Genomic DNA, 18,047 nt, shown 5'->3' with positions numbered 1-18,047 from the left:
GGTCCAATTAAAAACACACTTCTGTCTAGAAACACAGGCTTTCAAAACTGAAAAGAATCCCTGATTTAATCTAATCACACGTCTTACAAATAAAACCAGATCAGGAAGATAAGTGAATGATTAAATTAAGACAGATAAAATCTTACAAGCAATATTGTGTTCAGGAGATCAGGCATGAAGTCAGGTACAGAATCCCTGTGAATGATGGAGTGGCTGTCTATCTAGTTCTTTTATCTGAACAAGAAAATCATGGTAAAAATGGAAATGTAGTCTCCTGTTCTTCTTACCTAACATGTATATCACTGGGGAATAGAATCTGATTCTCCGTAGCCAAGTGTTTCCTGGGAATAGGCGGCATATTTGCTATGCAATTCAGCCTAGATACCAACCTCTGGAGAATGCGGCAAGCAGATGAACTTGGATGCTGCACTAATTAAATCCTTGGGGGATCCCAATTACTAGGAGGAGCCACTGCTCACTTCTTTTGGATATTTGCATTTGTAGTCAGGATCAAAAATGTTTGTAGATGTAAATACCTATACAACAAACATTATTTGTCTTGAGGTCTCATAATTTCCCAGAGAGTATCCCAAGAATGAAGCTGGGAAAAGTCCGTAGAGTTATTATATACAACCGAAATCCTGTGTCCCAGCGTATCTTGAATGTGATTCTGTGGCAATGAGGCTAAATATCAGTTTTATGGACATGGAGTTACTTGATGATGTTAACCAGAAGATAAAGGAAGAAACAAGGACAGTATAATTGAAAGGAGACAACTCCATTCCAGGCACTTTTATTAACTAGCTATGCCAATTTTGGCAAGATACTTAACCTCTTTGAACCTCAGCTGTTATTTTCTTTTAATTATTACTTGTAAAATGGAAATAATTATAAATTTTACTGCCACCACATATTGTGTTTCCAAATATAAGACAAGTTTCTTTTACTTTTTGGAATCAAACTAGAATAATGTAAAGCTCTATGTAAATTGTTAGGCTTGTTTGTCCTCAGATTTATTCCTTGACCTTACTCTGCTCTACCCTCTCAGGCAGTAATGCACACCAGTTGAATCATTAGTGTCACACTTCTGTGTCTGCTAGCTCCTGGATGGGTTAGGGCAACAGGTGGCACAGTTAGGAAAAGGGAGAAGGGAAGAATTTAGACTTTATTTTCTGTCCTTTTCTGCTTTGTGCAGTGTTACTGGTAACAGCTGGTGTCTGTTTCTCTAACGTCTGCTATACAGGATCACTGATTTTCAGGTCTGTTAGTTGACTTCGGCCAATTGGCATCAGAAAAACCATTCCCTCCCTTTCTTATCCCAGCATTTGGGTAGAAGTGGCTAAACTTTGATTATGAAAGGCTATATTCAATGATTGACAGATAGATAGATAAGCTGTTGGGATCATTACAGATTTTTGCTGTACAGATTTTTCTGTTGTAACATTTCAATACAAAAAATAAAAAAGGACGTTTCTTTGTTTGCTTGTTTTTGTTATGTGCATATCTGCTAATATCTGGTATGTTAGAACATGCATTTTAATGCACTTATCAAATTGGGCTCAGAAGCAAAGTCAGTGGCCTGAGCACATCAAGAGGTCAAAAACGATGGTGTGAATTAAGCCAGGATCCCCAAAGAACAGCACCCGTAGTGAGTAAATTAGGAATAATAAAACAAGAAATAATAAGAATATGTCTCTCTTATCTCTGAATCTTGAGAATATGAAGAAAAAAGAAAAAAACTCTACTCTTAAATTCTAAACACTCAAATCTTAGATTCGCATTACATTTGTGGCCCAAACAAATGCCAAGATGAAAAAAAAACAAATCAACCTTAAAGAAGTGCTCTCCCATAAAAAACAAAAATCAAAACCCATTGGTTCACAGTAAACAGAAATCAGTAAGCACAAGTAAAGAAGCCTCCACGAATAGGTGGCTTACATAACTCCGGTGGCTTTAACCATGCCAACTCGATTGAGACAAAATAGGGTCCCATGATTTCCTTCTCTATACTTTCCACTACTCTTGGACACAAAATTGGTTTCCATGACATTTGGAAGTAGAGCAGTAGCTTCCTCCTCTTAAGAGGTTAATGTAAATAGTCTCACTCATGTTTTGAAGGATGTTTGGACTCACTTTGCTTCATGGGAAGCATCTATTTGAAAGGTCCTGCCTCCTACCACTCCCCCCTACCCTGCTCTACCCCACCAAATTATGGCGAGGTGTCAATGTGTCTCTATGGAAGAGTGCCAGTTCCTCCTGGAACAGGTTGTCTGTGACATCAAGGTTAGAAACTAGGAGACAGGGAGAGCCTGTGAGTATTTCAGTTTTCCCCATGCTCCCTCATTTCCTGTTCATATATTTTTCCCCTACTGCTGGTTCCACAACATAGGGCTCAGTATCAGATGCAGAAGAAACAGCTGATCTATGTGCACTTCACCAGCTTCCACAATTTTAAAAGGTCAAATTGCTATAATCAAACTCTTTTTGTATGTAAGTTCATAATTCTGCTCCTCAGAGTAAAATTTCACTGGTGAAATAATAAACTGTATAGTTACACCTAAAAAACTTAAGATTGAATTATCAAAGGTCATAATATAATTGTGAATTTAATAAGTGAAAAGCAATAAAAGAAGGCATTGAAATTATGAAAACAATTGACAAATTGGACCAACTGATCCATGGATAAGCTAAATAAGATTTCTAGGAATAATAGCTGGAAAATCTAAAATTATCACAGGTGAAGAGAATATATAAACAAAAAATGCAATACAGTAATTAGAATAAAAGAGATAAATATTAACATGGGAATTAACAGAAAGGAAATTAAAGTGATAATTTTAATTTCAATCACATAAAAATTATTTCACAATATAGGAAAATAGAGCATACACTCAAAGGCCAGACACAGACTACAGAAAAAGGAAAAATAGTTATGTTATCATAATCATAGAAGTAATATTGAAAATTACAACAAAAAGGAAACCTAGGTTTAGATGTCTTTGTATATAACTTATTGAGTTATTGAGTTTCTTACTGAGTTTCTTGTGTCTCCGGGAAGATTTCATTCTTCAAATATAGGAAAACCTTGACTCCGACTTTTTCAACACTATACAGACACGAATATCTTTTGAGCTCTTTGATTTTTACAAGTTATTCTTGGCTAGTACTCTCCTAGTCCTACATTCAACTTTAGTTGTGAATGCTGTACTTCATTTCTTCCACTCAATGAGACTGGCAATCTTTGTATACAAAAAATGTGCACACCTATAAAGTACACAGAAAGATATATACATGTCTGTATATATGCATATTTATACATGTATAGATGTAACAAAATATTGATGAAACAATCTTTAATTATGCCAATAAAATAAATGGGATTAACTAATGTGTTAAGAGGAAAAAACATGCTTTAAAAAGCATAATCTAACATAATGTAATATTTAAGAATACAAGAGGCATGCTTGGGTTTAGGGTAAAAGTTCGGAAACTTTTCTTTAGAAAAATAAACAAAGACATAGTAGGCAAATACAAATAAAAGGACAGACCAGAACTCAGATCAAAAAGTATGAAAAGGAACAACAATGACAAAAACCCATCACAACGTTAAAGATGATAAATTCCAAAAAAGGTACAAGTTACAAATATCTAGGCACAGAATAGCAGAGCAACAAGTTTCATGGATAGAAAATAAATTCATTAAAGAAAAAATAAATAAAAACATTACAGTTGGATATTTTAATTTTTCAGTCTTCATTTAAAATAAACACAGTCAGGCGTGGTGACTCACGCTTATATTCCCAACAATTTGGGAGGCCATGGTGGGCAGATCACCTGAGGTCAGAAGTTCAAGACCACCCTGGCCAACATGGTGAAGCCCCATATCAACTAAAAATACATATAAAAAATAGCCTGGCATGAAGCCAGGTGCCTGTAATCCCAGCTGCTTGGGAGGCTGAGGTGGGAGAATCACTCGAACCTGGGTGGCAGAAGTTGCAGTGAGTCGAGATCGCACCATTGCACTCCAGCCTGGGTAACAAAGTGAGACTCTATCTCTAAAATAAAATAAAATAAAATAAAATAAAAACCACATTATATATTTAAAGCACATAAATAATAACATGAGCCTAATTGATTTACATAATATTCTGAACATGCTTTTTAAGTATTAAAGAAACATTTGTAAAGTTACTATAAATTATATTACAAAGTAAACTTCAATACTTTTCAGGAAAATATAATACAAATAATATTTTCTAACCAAAGTAAAAAATAAATTAGAAATTATTAAAGACCACCAAAAAGTCTTTCTACCTAGAAATTGAAATACTTGTCCTAGAAACTCTTGAAACAGAAAAATTTGAAAATTGAAGTTAAAAAAATAGTAATGCATGCATGTAATAACAAAATCTAATAGTTAAAATGGAAATATTTTTATTATAAAGTTTATACCATTAAATATATTCATTAGACATCCAACTTGAAAATATGTGAAAAGAAAAATTAAGGAAATCAAAAGGAAGTACACAGAAGAAGTTAAGCAAAATAAAACCAGAAACGAATAAACAAAAAATGAATTATTTTTTGTTTATAAAACAAAAAAATAAATTATTTTTATTGCAAATTATATGTTCCAAAATATCTACCAAAAAAAATGAATAAAGGAGATTCAACTCTCAAAAAAGGAAACATATGCATACATACATATAATTGGGGGACATCTTGGAGACTGGTTACCTTATTGGCATGGGAAAAATAACAGAATCATTCTAAAAGTTAGAAAATCGCCTTGAAGACATAGAAGCAATTTTATATTCTAGGATCGGAAGGCTTAACACGATCCAGCTTCCTATTCTTCTTAAGTAATATTTTAATTTAACACAATCCCAGCTAAAGCAATATTAAATTTTCTACTTGAGCTGGTCAAGTTGATCTTAACATTTATTTTACAGAGCAAACAAAATTGTCTCAGGAAACTTTAGGAGGAGAAAAAAGGGGAACTAGCCTAATTAGTTATTAAAACATAGTATAAATCTCTTAAAACTAAAACTGCTTCATATTGTTGGCTTATAGATAAAGGGTATGAACAATGAAATTGAATAGGAGAGTCGGAAATATATCCAGTGAGATAGGTTCATTGATTATAGTAAGACAGTTTCTAAAATTAATTAGGAAAAGAGGAACTTGTTAATAAGTCGTGTTAGGACTTACTGAAAATCGCTATAATGAGGAATGTAATATTAAGCTCTCCTTCATGCTACAAACCGAAATGAATTACTTAAGGATAAATTTCTACAGGAAAACTCAGGTGAATTTCTCTTAAGTGTAATGTTGTGGAAACCTTAAATATATTTCAAATCCAAAAGGAACAGGGAAAAAATAGACCAATTTGAATACGTGCACACAAAAAAAGTAAAATTAATAACAGCCTAGATGTTTGGGGTACAAATTATCCCCCTCCCCAGGTAGCAAGCTTAGTACCAAATAGGTAGTTTTTCCACACTTGCCCTACTCTTTCCCTCTCGTAGTCCCCAGTGCCCATTGTTGCCATTTTTCTCTGTCCATGAGTACTAAAGTTCAGCTCCCACTTGTAAGTGAGAACCTGTGGGTTTTGGTTTTCTGTTCTTTTGCTAATTTGTTTAGGATAGACGCCTCCAGCTCCATCCGTGTTGCTGCAAAGGACAGCATATAAGGTGTATATGTACCACATTTTCTTTAGCCAATCCTAAGTTTATGGGCATCTAGGTTGATTCAATGTTTTTTATATTGTGAATTTTGCTGAGATGAACTTACAAGTGCATGTGTCTTTTTGACAGAAAAATTTATTTTCTTTTGGATATATACCCAGTAGATTCCTGGATGGAATGGTAGTTCTGTTTTAAGCTCTTTGAGAAGCCTCCAAACTGCTTTCCAAAGTGGCTGAAATAATTTACATTTCCACCAACAGTGAAATGGCTCTTAAATGTGTGAAAATATTTTCAATTTTCCAACTAGTCATAAAACTAAAAATAAAAGCTACATCTTGATTCAGTTTCTTTCTTCCAGGGTAAAAATCAAGTTTGACAATAAACACTATTAACAAAACTCTGATGAAACAGGACTCTCACAAAATAGTGTTAGGAACAACAAATAATACAACCCCATTGAAAACTACAGAACATTGATGAAAGGAATTGCTGAAGACACAAAAGGAAAGATTTCCATTGTTCATGGATTAGAATAATCAATATTGTTTAAATGTCCATATAACCCAGAGATATCTATGGAGTCAATGCAATCTGTTTCAAAATTCCAATGATATTTTTCACAGATATGACTACAATGTCCAAAGCAGTCTTGACCACAAATAACAAAATCAGAGGCACTAGCTTACCTGATTTCAATATCTACTACAAAGCTATAATATTCAAAAAAACATGGCACTGGCATTTTTAAAAAGGCACATAGACAATGGAATGAAATAGAAAAACCCAAAATAAATCTATGCATTTATATTCAATTAATATTTGATATAGGTGCCAATAACATACAATGAAGAAAGAACGGTCTATAAAATAATGGTGCTGGGAAACTGGATGTTCTCATGCAGAGGAATAAAATTAGATTTCTACATTATGTAGAAAAATCAACTAAACAAGATTAAAAACAAATACATTACTTGAAATAGTAATTCTACTGTAAGGAAATACAGAAAAAAAATCACCTTGACATTATTCTGAGGAAAAATTTTTTGAATAGGAACCCAAAGCACAGGCAACAAAAATTAAAATAGGTAAATGAAATTCATCAAACCAAAAAGCTTCTGCCTAGCAAAGGAATAATCAGAGTGAAGAAACAAGAATGGGAGAATATATTTGCACACCATACATCTGATAAGGAGTTAATATCCAAAATATATAAGGAACTCAACCAACTCCATAGTAAGAAAACAAACTAATTTAAAAATGAACAGAGAATCTGAATAGGCATTTCTTAAAAGAACACAGAAAAATGGCAACAGATATAGAAAAAAAGTATGCTTAATATCAAACATCAGGAAAATGCAAAAGAAAACCAAAATGAGATGTTACTTCACATCTGTGAGATGAATATCACTGATAAAAAAGATAAGTGTTGGTGAGGATGTGAAGAAGACCAAACCCTGGCACATTTGGTGGGAATGTAATTAGTGCAGCCATTATGAAAAATAGTATGGAGTTTCCCCCTACCATATAATCTAGCAATATCACTACTGGGTATATATTCATAACGAAAGGAAGACATCCAAAAGCCGAATGTCACTTGCAGCTTAATTTCAAATTATGCAGCGGGCATCATAAAATGATCTTGGGTTCATTATCAAACTCATGTCTATTATTTCTCTGCAGCTTAATATGCTGAGTTGTTTCAGGAAAGAATTAAGCTCCAATGTTCTAGATACCATTAATTATGTGCAGTAAATGAAATTTTGCTCCTATGTAGAATCTTGGAAACTCCCTTACTCCAGACCTTACTGGCAAATAAATTCTTTTGCCAAAAACTTGATGTTTTTAGAAATAAATCCTTGATCCACTGGTTGAGATGGAATTAATTCATGTAGATTTGATTTTTATGTCCTTAAGTAACTCAGAAAATGAACCGCAGAGGACAGCGCCACTCATCTTTTTCTCAAACCATAGCCACTAGAGTGTAAGCAATTAATCATTAATGATATATTTGGGAAATTAATAAGCTGTGAAAACATATAGAAATCTATCTCAGAAGGAGAGATCCAAGATGGCTGATTACTAGCAGCTCAGGGTTGTAGCTCCCAGTGAAAGCCCAGAGAACCAGAGGATGCCACACTTTCAGATGAATCTTTGTTGCTCACAGGTCAGGAGATTCCCAGCAGAGGAGCCCCAGGGGTCGCCAGCATGACTCTTGTGACCAGCGTGGCAGTTTTGCCGGCACCCCGGCATGGTGGTTCTTGGTGCAGAGTAAACCGGACTGGCTCCCCTTTTGGTCAACATTTGGAGCTCCAGGAAGGCAGAGTCGGACATTCGGCTTATTGAAAAAGGGACTCAAGAAGGAGGCCAGACCGGAGATTCCTGACCAGAAAAGCACTACGAATCTTAATGCCACTATTTTAGCCAGTGCAGTGGGTTGCTCAGTTTCTGGCGCTGGGAATCAACAGGCTGTATGTCCACTCAAAGACCTAATTTGAAAGTTAGTAATTACAAAGATGACAGGTGGATAAATTTACAATGATGGGAAGAAACCAGCAGAAAAAAGGCTGAGAATACCCAGTCAGAATGCCTCTCCCTCTACAGGGGGTCACAGTTCCTCATCAACCAGGGAACAAGGCCTGATTGAGAACAAGTGTGTTCCAATAACAGAATTAGGCTTCAGAAAGTGGATAATAAGAAACTTCTGTGAGTTAAAAGAACATGTTCTAGCCCAATGTAAAGAAACTAAAAACCTTGAAAAAAGGGTTGACAAAATCCTAACGAGAATAGACAATCCAGAGAGGAATATAAGTGAATTAATGAAACTGAAAAATACAATACAAGAACTCCATGAAGTATGCACAAGTTTTAACAGTCGAATTGATCAGGCAGAAGAAAGGATGTCAGAGGTTGAAGACCAACTTAATGAAATGAAATGAGAAGACAAGATTAGAGAAGAAAGAGTAAAAAGGAATGAGCAAAGTCTCCGAGAAATATGGGAAAAGACCTAATTTACATTTGATAGGTGTACCTGAATGTCATGAAGAGAATGAATCCAAGGTGGAAAATATTCTTCAAGGATATTACTCAGGAAAACTTTCCTAACCTAATAAGGCAGGACAATACTCAACTCCAGGTAATACAGAGAACACCATAAAGATATTTCTCAAGTAGAGCAACCCCAAGACAAAAAATTGCTAGATTCACCAGGGTTGAAATAAAGGAGAAAATTCTAAGGGCAGCAGGAGAGAAAGGTCAGGTTATCCATGAAGGGAAGCCTATCAGACTCACAGCAGATCTCTCAGCTGAAACCCTACAAACTAGAAGAGAGTGGGGGTCAATATTCAATATCCTCAAAGAAAAGAATTTTCAACCTAGAATCTCATATCCAGCTGAACTAAGCTTCATAAATGAAGGAAAAATAAAATCTTTCACAAACAAGCAAGCTCTCAGAGATTTCATCACCACTAGTCCTGTGAACTTCCTTACAAGAGCTTCTGAAAGAAGCACTATACACAGAAAGGAACAATCAGTATCATTTGTCCCAAAAACTTACCAAAAGGTAAAGAGTATCTCCATAATAAAGAATCTATATCAACTAATGGGCAAAAATAGCCAGCTACCATTAAATGACAATATTAAACTCACAAATATCACTGTTAATCCTAAATTTAAATGGATTAAATGTCCCAGTCAAAGACACAGACAGGCAAATTGAATAAAAAGTCAAAACCCATCAGTATGCTGTATCCAGATCCATCTCATGAGCAAGGACACACAAAGACTCAAAACAAAGTGTTGGTGGAAGACTTACCCATCAAATGGAGAGGAGAAAAACCAAAAACAGGATTTGTAACTTTCGTTTCTGACAAAATAGACTTTAATAGTAACAAAGACTAAAAGAAACAAAGAAGGACATTACATAATGGTAAAAGGATCAATGCAACAACAGGAGTCAATGATCATAATATATATGCACTCAATATAGGAACACCCAGATACATAAGAGAGGTTCTTAATGACTTATAAAGAGACTTGGACTCCCACACAATAATAGTGGGAAACTTTGACAGCACATTGTTAATATTTGACAGATCGACGAGATAGAAAATTAACAGGGACATCTATGATTTGAACTCATACCTGGAACAAGTAAACTCAGTGAATATTTATAGAATTCTTCACCCCAGGTCCACGGAACATACATTTTTCTCAGTATCACATTACACCTATTTTGAAAGTGACCACATAATTGGAAGTAAATCTCTCTTCAGCATTTGCATAGCATTTCACAGACTTGAATGAAATATTGGTTGGCTGTTTGTTTTTTTCTTTCCTTATTCCTTCCTGTGTCTGCTGTTAAGCACAGCTACCAGCATAAAAGAGGTTTTTAACACCTACTTTTAGATTGTGTTTCGGCATGGGCAATAGAGCAAGACTTCTGTTCTCTCTCCCCTTTTCTCTTTCTCTTTCTTTCTTTCAAAAAAAAAAAAAGAAATCTATCTCAAAGGATAATAATTTCAAAAGTGATGTAAGTACAACAAAAATAATATATTTAATTAATACACTATTCTTTCCATAAAATGTACATATGCCTATTAATAATCAGGAATTAGAATCTAATTTGACAATTTGAAATTAGTAAGTCTTATGTTTTCTTTGAAAACATCCAGTATTGTTTCAGAGATAGTAATGTAAGGAAATAATTATAATATCATATATGAGAGCACTGTAAGATTTTGTGGGATTTTACAAGATATGGTAAATAATATTTCCTTTAGCAACATTAAATTAAAACTCATGAAATTGCAAATATTTGATGGTTTTTTGACTTATGGAGTATACAATTGTAGGTAGCTTAATCCAATATTGTTAATTCTCATAGTGTTGAAATTGAGCCTGATCTTGAAATATGATAGATGGTTAGGATTAAGTTCTGTACCCACCGACTTGAATGCTACCAGAACATTTTATTTTTTGTTAAATTATTTTTGAAAGTAAGTGATCAGGGCTGTTCTGAGGCTCTGTACTACAAATACCTGATTACCTTGGTCCTTTCTGAATTCATAGTCTAATGTTGGGTCCTAGTGTGACACTTAGTCTCCCCATCTCAGAAACCAGGATGGAGACAATCATGAAATAAAGGGACAGAAACTACAGTCCACTCCCACTTAAGGAGAGGTTCAGAAGGATCCCACAGGACAACTTCATATATTCTGCTGGCTAGGATTGAACCAGAAGACTACACTTACCTTCACGGGATGTGGGGAAATGTAGTATTTTGTAGGGAGCCATGTGCCAGCGACTAATTTTAGTACTATGGGGAAAAAGGCATATGAGCATTGAGAATCACTCAGTTTCTATAACACTAAGCAATAGTTTGCTAGTTGTATGCAAAATGGGGAGGGTTTTACAGAAAAAGGAATAACATTTGCCATGGTACAAAACCATAAGAGTATATGAAACATTCAGGCAGTTATATTTTATCTCAGAAGGGCTGAAAATTATATCAGGGCAAATGGAAGAAGGTACATTTGAAACAACAGGGCTAGCTTAAACAGTAGGAGGCCTTATATAACAGGTAAAGAATATTGGAATTTATGTCATCTGCAATAAGTAGCTATTGAACGATTTTTGAGCTGGTGACTGAATCAACAGTGTTAAATTTTGGGGAAAAAAAAAGAGAAACCTGATTTTTTTCTTGTGTAATAATGTTCTAATTTTGCAAGCCCATTGTATTTAGCAGATGTGTACAAATAAAAAGTAATAAAAATGTGAAAAATGCAATAATTCTAGTATGCTTAGTTTTTTTAGCCGAACTTTTAAGTGGCATTATTTTACCTTTAAACAAGCTTAACGCAGAGAGAGTTAAATAAAGTGGAATCTCCATGGGAATAGAGTTGTGGTCAAATTTATATTTTAACAATGATAAATACCAAATTGTTGATAGAAAAAGATATTGCTTATTTTATACAATTAAGTTTACAAAAAATCCTAGAACTGTAAATATATCAAATAACTGCTTTTTAAAAATGAAATTATGGCCTTTTAAAATTGTCCTTACTCTTTAAACACATAATGATTTTGGCAGATATGATCCATATCATATTGTGCAAAGTAGTTAATTTTTGGTAGTCAAAATTTTGAGTATTATGCATTTTAAATGCTTTGTAGTTTAAGAATTAAATATACATGCAACTTTGTAATTTTTAAGTTCTCCTTTCTTACTAGCTGAGGCAAAAAAGAAGAAAGTATTTAAAGGAAAATGAACAAAAATCTGAAGCTATGTTGCTGATAGCTGCTTGGACATTTGGCTTTGTTGTTGTATCTAAAAGTCAATAGAGTGGTCCATAAAACTGATTGCAGAGCACATTTCAGAACTAATAAAACAAATTGACTATTGATGATGTGCATAGGGCAGATCCAATTACATTTCACAAAGCTTTATATTGCTCTATTTCTCCTTGAATGTTTTCTATTTATTTATTTTAATTTCAAGTTTGAGTAACAAGCCCACAGATGCAATGTGATTAGACAAAGAATATCTTGGACTTCAGAATCTGAAGTTGAACTGAAATTTTGGGTCTACTCTTTGTGGCTCTCAGTCTCTAGACTTGTCTTTTAAACTTTGTGGGTTTCAATCTCATAGAATTAAACTTATAGCCATTTTAAGATTAAATAAAATGATACAGGTGCAAATATATTGTAAAGTATGTAATTTATTTAAAATAAGTCATTTTTATTAACTTAAATAATGAATAAAATGTGTAAAATATTGAGGAACAATAAAAAGCACAGATTATCGTGCGCACGTATACAAACATGCACACACACACACACAAACACACACATTTGGAAACTGCTTCCATTGTTAGACTTTTTTGTCTGACTCATTTTGCTTTTTCGTAATGATACTTTGAAAGTAAAGGATAGATTTTCTTATCATACTTTTCACAGAATTCCAGTATAGCTCCCTGTGATCATGAAGACAATATTTTATCCTTCATTGTACCCATGCTACCTGCTGTAAGGATGACAAATGCTACAAGGATGACGATGCTGCTGCTTGGAAGTGAGAAATGTAATTAGCAGATACATACAAATATTTTAATGCCAACCCCCTTCTGAATACCTATACTTGCCAGACACCATAATAATGATGCTTGTCTGCCACTTGAACATTGATCAAATGTTTCATTGGGGCTTGAAAAAATATGCTTCAGTTATCAGAGGCCTGGCACAACCCCACAATTGGAATCAGGAATACTGTGAAATATTCAACATCTGCTGCTTCACCAAGCAACATTTTGCTTTAATTCCATAGGCTTATTTGCATCCTCTTAATGTTCTTTTGCTAGGGATTAATCATTCATGAAAATAATAAATACTCATTTAAAAGCTTGAAAAAAAAAGAAGGCTTGTTTTGATGGGCATTGCTCCTAAAAGAGGAGGAAAATAAAATCATGTTTCAAGAAACTTCAATGCTAGGTGTTTTAAAATTGGTATGGCCTCATTTTTTTTTCTCCAGTAAAATTAGGCATGCTGCTTATCATATATACAATGGGAAGTGAAGAAGGGAAAATGTAAGTAGCTATCTAATAGTTATCAGCTTGTACTTTTAAAATTGATATATATTTTTTCAATTTTTTCATTTGTAGAATTTTGTGTGTACGTAGTAGGCAATGTATTTGCGGGGTACATGAAATGTTTTCATATGGGTATGCAGTGTGAAATAGTCATCTCATGAAAAATGAGTCATCCATTTCCTCAAGCATTTAACCTTTGTGTAATAAACATCCAATTATATTATTTTAGTTATTTAAAAATATACAATTAAATTATTTCAATTATAGTCATCCCATTGTGCTATCAAATACTATGTGTTATTTATTCTTTAAACTGTATTTTGTAACCACTACCCATCCCAGTCTCCCCCAAATGGTAACCGTCCTGCTATTCTCAATCTCCATGTGTTTAATTATTTTGATTATTACATCTCACAAATAAAATGAGAACATGCAATGTTTGTCTTTCTTTACCTGGCTTATTACACTTTATGCAATGACCTTCAGTTCCATCCATGTTGTTGCAAATGACAGGATCTCATTCTTTTTTATGGCCAAATAGTATTCCATCGTGTATAAGTACCACATTTTCTTTATTCATTAATCTGTGAATGAATATGGCAACTATGAATGAAACAGGCACTTAAGTTGCTTCCAGATCTGGACTTTTGTGAACAGTGCTGCAACTATCATGGGAGTGCAGGTATCTCTTCGATACACTGATTTCCCTTCTTTTGGGAATATACCCAGCAGTGGGATTGCTGGATCATATGGCAGCTCTACTTCTAGTTTTTTGAGGAACCTCCACACTTCTTCTCCATAGTGGTTGTGCTAGTGTACATCCTTACCAACAGTGTAAGAGGGTTCCCTTTCCTCCACATCCCGTCCAGCATTCCTTATTGCCTATCTGTTGGATAAAAGCCATTTTAACTGTGGTGAGACAATATCTCATTGAAGTTATGATTTGAATTTCTCTTCAATGATGTTTAGCATCTTTTCACATGCCTGTCATTCATGGGTATGATAAATGTCTATTATATCTTCTTTTGAGAAATGTCTATTCAAATCTTTTGCCCATTTTTAAATCAGATGATTAGATTTCTTTTCAGTAAACTTGATTGAGCTCCTTATAAATACTGGTTGTTAATCCCTTATCAGAGAGATAGTTTGCAAACATTTTCTCCCATTCTGTGGATTGAGCAGGTGTTTCAAACTCAGGTCCATGTGAAGAAATGGATTTCTTTTTTGCATAAATTTAATTTTTAGAAAATATTTCCTTATGTTGAACTAAAATGGACTTTCCTACAATTCAATTCTGTAGTTCTAAACTTTTATTTGGAAAGTCATCAAAAACTTCAGTATCTCTCATCAACAAATTCAATCACTTCTACTTAGTCATTTCAATATGTGGGGAAAGCTATCATGTATACTAAAAGACACTAAGTGTCTTCTGCCCAAATTCTCATAAACAAGCACTTACATCTCTAATTTTATCACTGACTTCTTTCCCAGTCTTTCATTCTGACTCTTTAAAGTAAGTCAACTTCCCTGGCTACTCCATAACCTTCTGAACTTTGTGACATAATTGAATTTATGACTGTCATCTTAATAATAACATCTTCATTTACATATGTCGTCTCTTATTTCATTTACAAATAACATTTGTTTTTATGATTATTTTGAAATACTTTTCTTATTTAATTCTTACAAAACATTTCTGAAAGTAGCATTGTTGTCTTTAATTTACAAATAAGAAAACAAACCCTCAGACTAGGTGGGCGATTTTCTCAAAAAACAATAATTTGCAGCATTTTCGTGTTCTTAATCCATGTAATGGCAGCGGAGACCCAGCTGGAGGCGGTGGCCATGGTGTCAGCTGCAGTGGGGGAGGCCTGGCGGGGGCTGGAGCCGGCGGGAGGGAGCTGGGAACAGGCGGAAGCCCAACCCCTTCCAGGTTGGCGGGCGGAAGCCCCACCACCGCGTGGCAGCTGGGAACAGGCGGAAGCCCAACCCCTTCCAGGTTGGCGGGCGGAAGCCCCACCACCGCGGTGGCAGCTGGGAACAGGCGGAAGCCCAACCCCTTCCAGGTTGGCGGGCGGAAGCCCCACCACTGCGGTGGCAGCTGCAGCCACCCATTTGTGACTGAGGACCAGGGCCTTCCTGCAGTCTTGGGGGCCCAGGAAGCCCCCCACTTCTTGCAGGTTCGCAAGTGCCTGCTCCCACTGCTCGGCCTGTCTCCGCTCTGGCACCCACTCTAATTTCAGAGCAAAGTTGTGGCTAAGCCCGGCACTTTCACGACCTGGCTGGGTGTGCGCATTCAGGGCAGCACTGACACGCCAGCCCCCTACAGCCTCAGGCCGCTTCAGACTTTTGGCACCAATGAGCATCAGAGGGATGCCAAGGGTGCTACTACACGTTATTTGGCACAGGCTTGCAGGCACCCTTCAGCACAAACAGCTTGAGTGCCACGGGCACCCGGACAGCAGGTTAATGGCGGCTGGAGGCAGAGAGGCTCCTGGTCGGAAAGACGCAAGTCCCCGGTGAAGCCCCACCTTCAAGCCAGGGAGGCCTGTAGCCCTGGTGCTGGGCTCTCCATTCCGCAGACAGCGTGAGAACTTGTATTTTTCTGGTGCCCATGGCGACCCACGGATCAATCAGCACACACTTCCTCCCCTCTGAATCCCATAAAAACAGCCCAGACTCAGCCAGACGCGGATAGAAGACTGGACTACCTGACTGTGGAGAGGAGCTACCCATTGTGGGTCTCCTCTGAGCTGCTCTGTCACTGAGTAAAGCACCTCTTCACCTTGTTTGGCGGCTTTCACTTGTCCACATACGTCATACTTCATGGAGCCAGGACAAGAATTTGAGACCTCCTGAATGGTGGGACTGAAACAGGCGTAACACAAACGGGGCTGAAACACGCCCCTTGCTTGCCACGTTGCAAGCCAAAAGGACAAAACACAGAAGGAGAGAAGCATTATTGTGCTTTGGGGAGCCCAGTCCTAGGAGTTCCTGCCTTTGAACCAGGGCTGTGACACCCTCTTGGGGGCTCTGCAGTTCCTGGCGTCTAAGATTTCAGTCTCCACCGTGTTTCCTGGTGCCAGTCATGGAAGCTGTTTGTGGTAAATCTGGTCCAGCCAAAGCCTCGAAGGTAGCTGGTGGTGCCCATGCTGGCACCTGGAGCTGCCCTCTGTGCCACAACCAGAGTGTGCTCAGTGGCAGAACCCCACATTCACTTTCTCACACACCACTTGTTGCTGTGCACCTGGCTTGCCCTTGGCAGGCATGTGATCTAGGCCCGTAGCTCGAGCCTGCCTGGACCAGTGAGTGGAACGAGTGCAATCGATCCCCCAGCAAACCTCAGGCAAAGGCATCACAGACCACAGAGGTTTCGGGGCAGAAGAGCAACACCCCAAGGATCCTGTGATACATGTCAAGTAATAAGCACTGTCTCTAAATCTTCAACTCTGTAGATTCAGCACTATTAATGCCCTCATGATATTGTTTGACAGAGTGAGTCATAGTGTTTAAGAAACTTCTCCAATGTCACAGACTTAGTAATCGGTAAAGTGACAGTCACCTAAATAAAGGTTGTAGAATTCTCACAAAGCATCTCACAAGTGCTCCTCTGTATCTATGTCAAGCACTGTATTAGATGCTATAGGTATATATTAGATGCTATAGGTATATATTAGATGCTATAGGCATAAAAAAAACAAACAAAAACATGGCTTCTGTAATCAAGGTACTTAAAGAGGTATAAATGTACAAATTCAATAAAATTTTGCATGGGCCATAATAAACTAATGCAGGCCTTAAGGATGTGAGACTTAGGTGCTTATAGAAGATGAGATAAAGCTTTACAAAAATTTGAGTCCCTGGCTTTGAAGGATGGGTTAGTATTATCCTCACAGGCAACCAATTTAGAAGCCAGTGTGGCATTTTCTACACAAAACAGAGGAAATGTGAAACATGATATGATGGTGAAATTACAATTACTTCTATGTATCATATTACCTAAACCAAAGCAGAGGAAGCAAGGGATCCATACTACACTCAGGAAGAAGGCAAGATGTAGGAACACATCACAAAGTGTCTTCTCTGCTAGAGCTGGGGCTTAGAGATTAGCTAGGAATAATTTGAAAAATTTGAGCAACAACAACGACAACAACTATAAAACCGAAATTATTCATTCAGTTTCATGTATTTGAATATTGTGCCCAATTTATTGAGTATGGAATCAGTAAAGACAAAAAGCAGATAAAACCCTGTACTCATGGAGATTATTTCTGGTCAGTGTCTTACTAAGATAGTTTTGAAAATAATGTGGGGAAGAAAATGTAAGGCAGAAGACTAGAGGCAGAGATGTTAATTTGAAGCTATCAAAATTGTTCAAATAATAAATACAGGTGTGAATTTAAGTACTGCTGGTGGGTTTGAAGAAAAGTGATGTAAAGTAAGACCTTGCAGGATTGGTGACAGAAGGATGCTGGGCTGTGAGAGAGTGAAATACCTTTAAGTTAGTTCTGAGTATAAATTTGGGCTTATCTGGACTCCTTTTATATTTTTAATTTGATTTACAAAATATATTGAACTGGGTGAGTAGAGACACAAAATGTCTTGACAAGTTATTAGAAATATTTATCCATATAGATATTGATACATTAATTTACAACATATGATATTTGTTTCAACAGCTACAAAAAGCCATAATTCAGGGAAAGAGTAGCCCCTCCTACTGAGTTAAACTAAGATTTGAATTCTGATTCAGCATTTATTTATTTTGCAAACCTGG

At 36.2% G+C, this 18,047-nt stretch overlaps 1 long non-coding RNA gene across 1 annotated transcript in view; it reads right to left on the bottom strand.

Moving 5' to 3' along the window:
* LOC128929500 (uncharacterized) overlaps window positions 1-15,179 on the bottom strand; it is a 77,736-nt gene extending 62,557 nt beyond the window's left edge. Inside the window, exons 1-2 of the long non-coding RNA XR_008476109.2 lie at window positions 15,013-15,179; window positions 13,724-13,854 (exon numbers count right to left, since the gene is read on the bottom strand). This is a non-coding gene — a long non-coding RNA (uncharacterized LOC128929500). The remainder of the gene's footprint in view (window positions 1-13,723; window positions 13,855-15,012) is intronic.
* Between the last annotated feature and the right edge of the window lie 2,868 nt (window positions 15,180-18,047).

Source organism: Callithrix jacchus, chromosome 13, assembly GCF_049354715.1.
Source record: "Callithrix jacchus isolate 240 chromosome 13, calJac240_pri, whole genome shotgun sequence".
NCBI lineage: Eukaryota > Metazoa > Chordata > Mammalia > Primates > Cebidae > Callithrix > Callithrix jacchus.
Note: the sequence above shows the minus strand (reverse complement) of the source record. Positions and strands in the feature narration are given on the sequence as shown.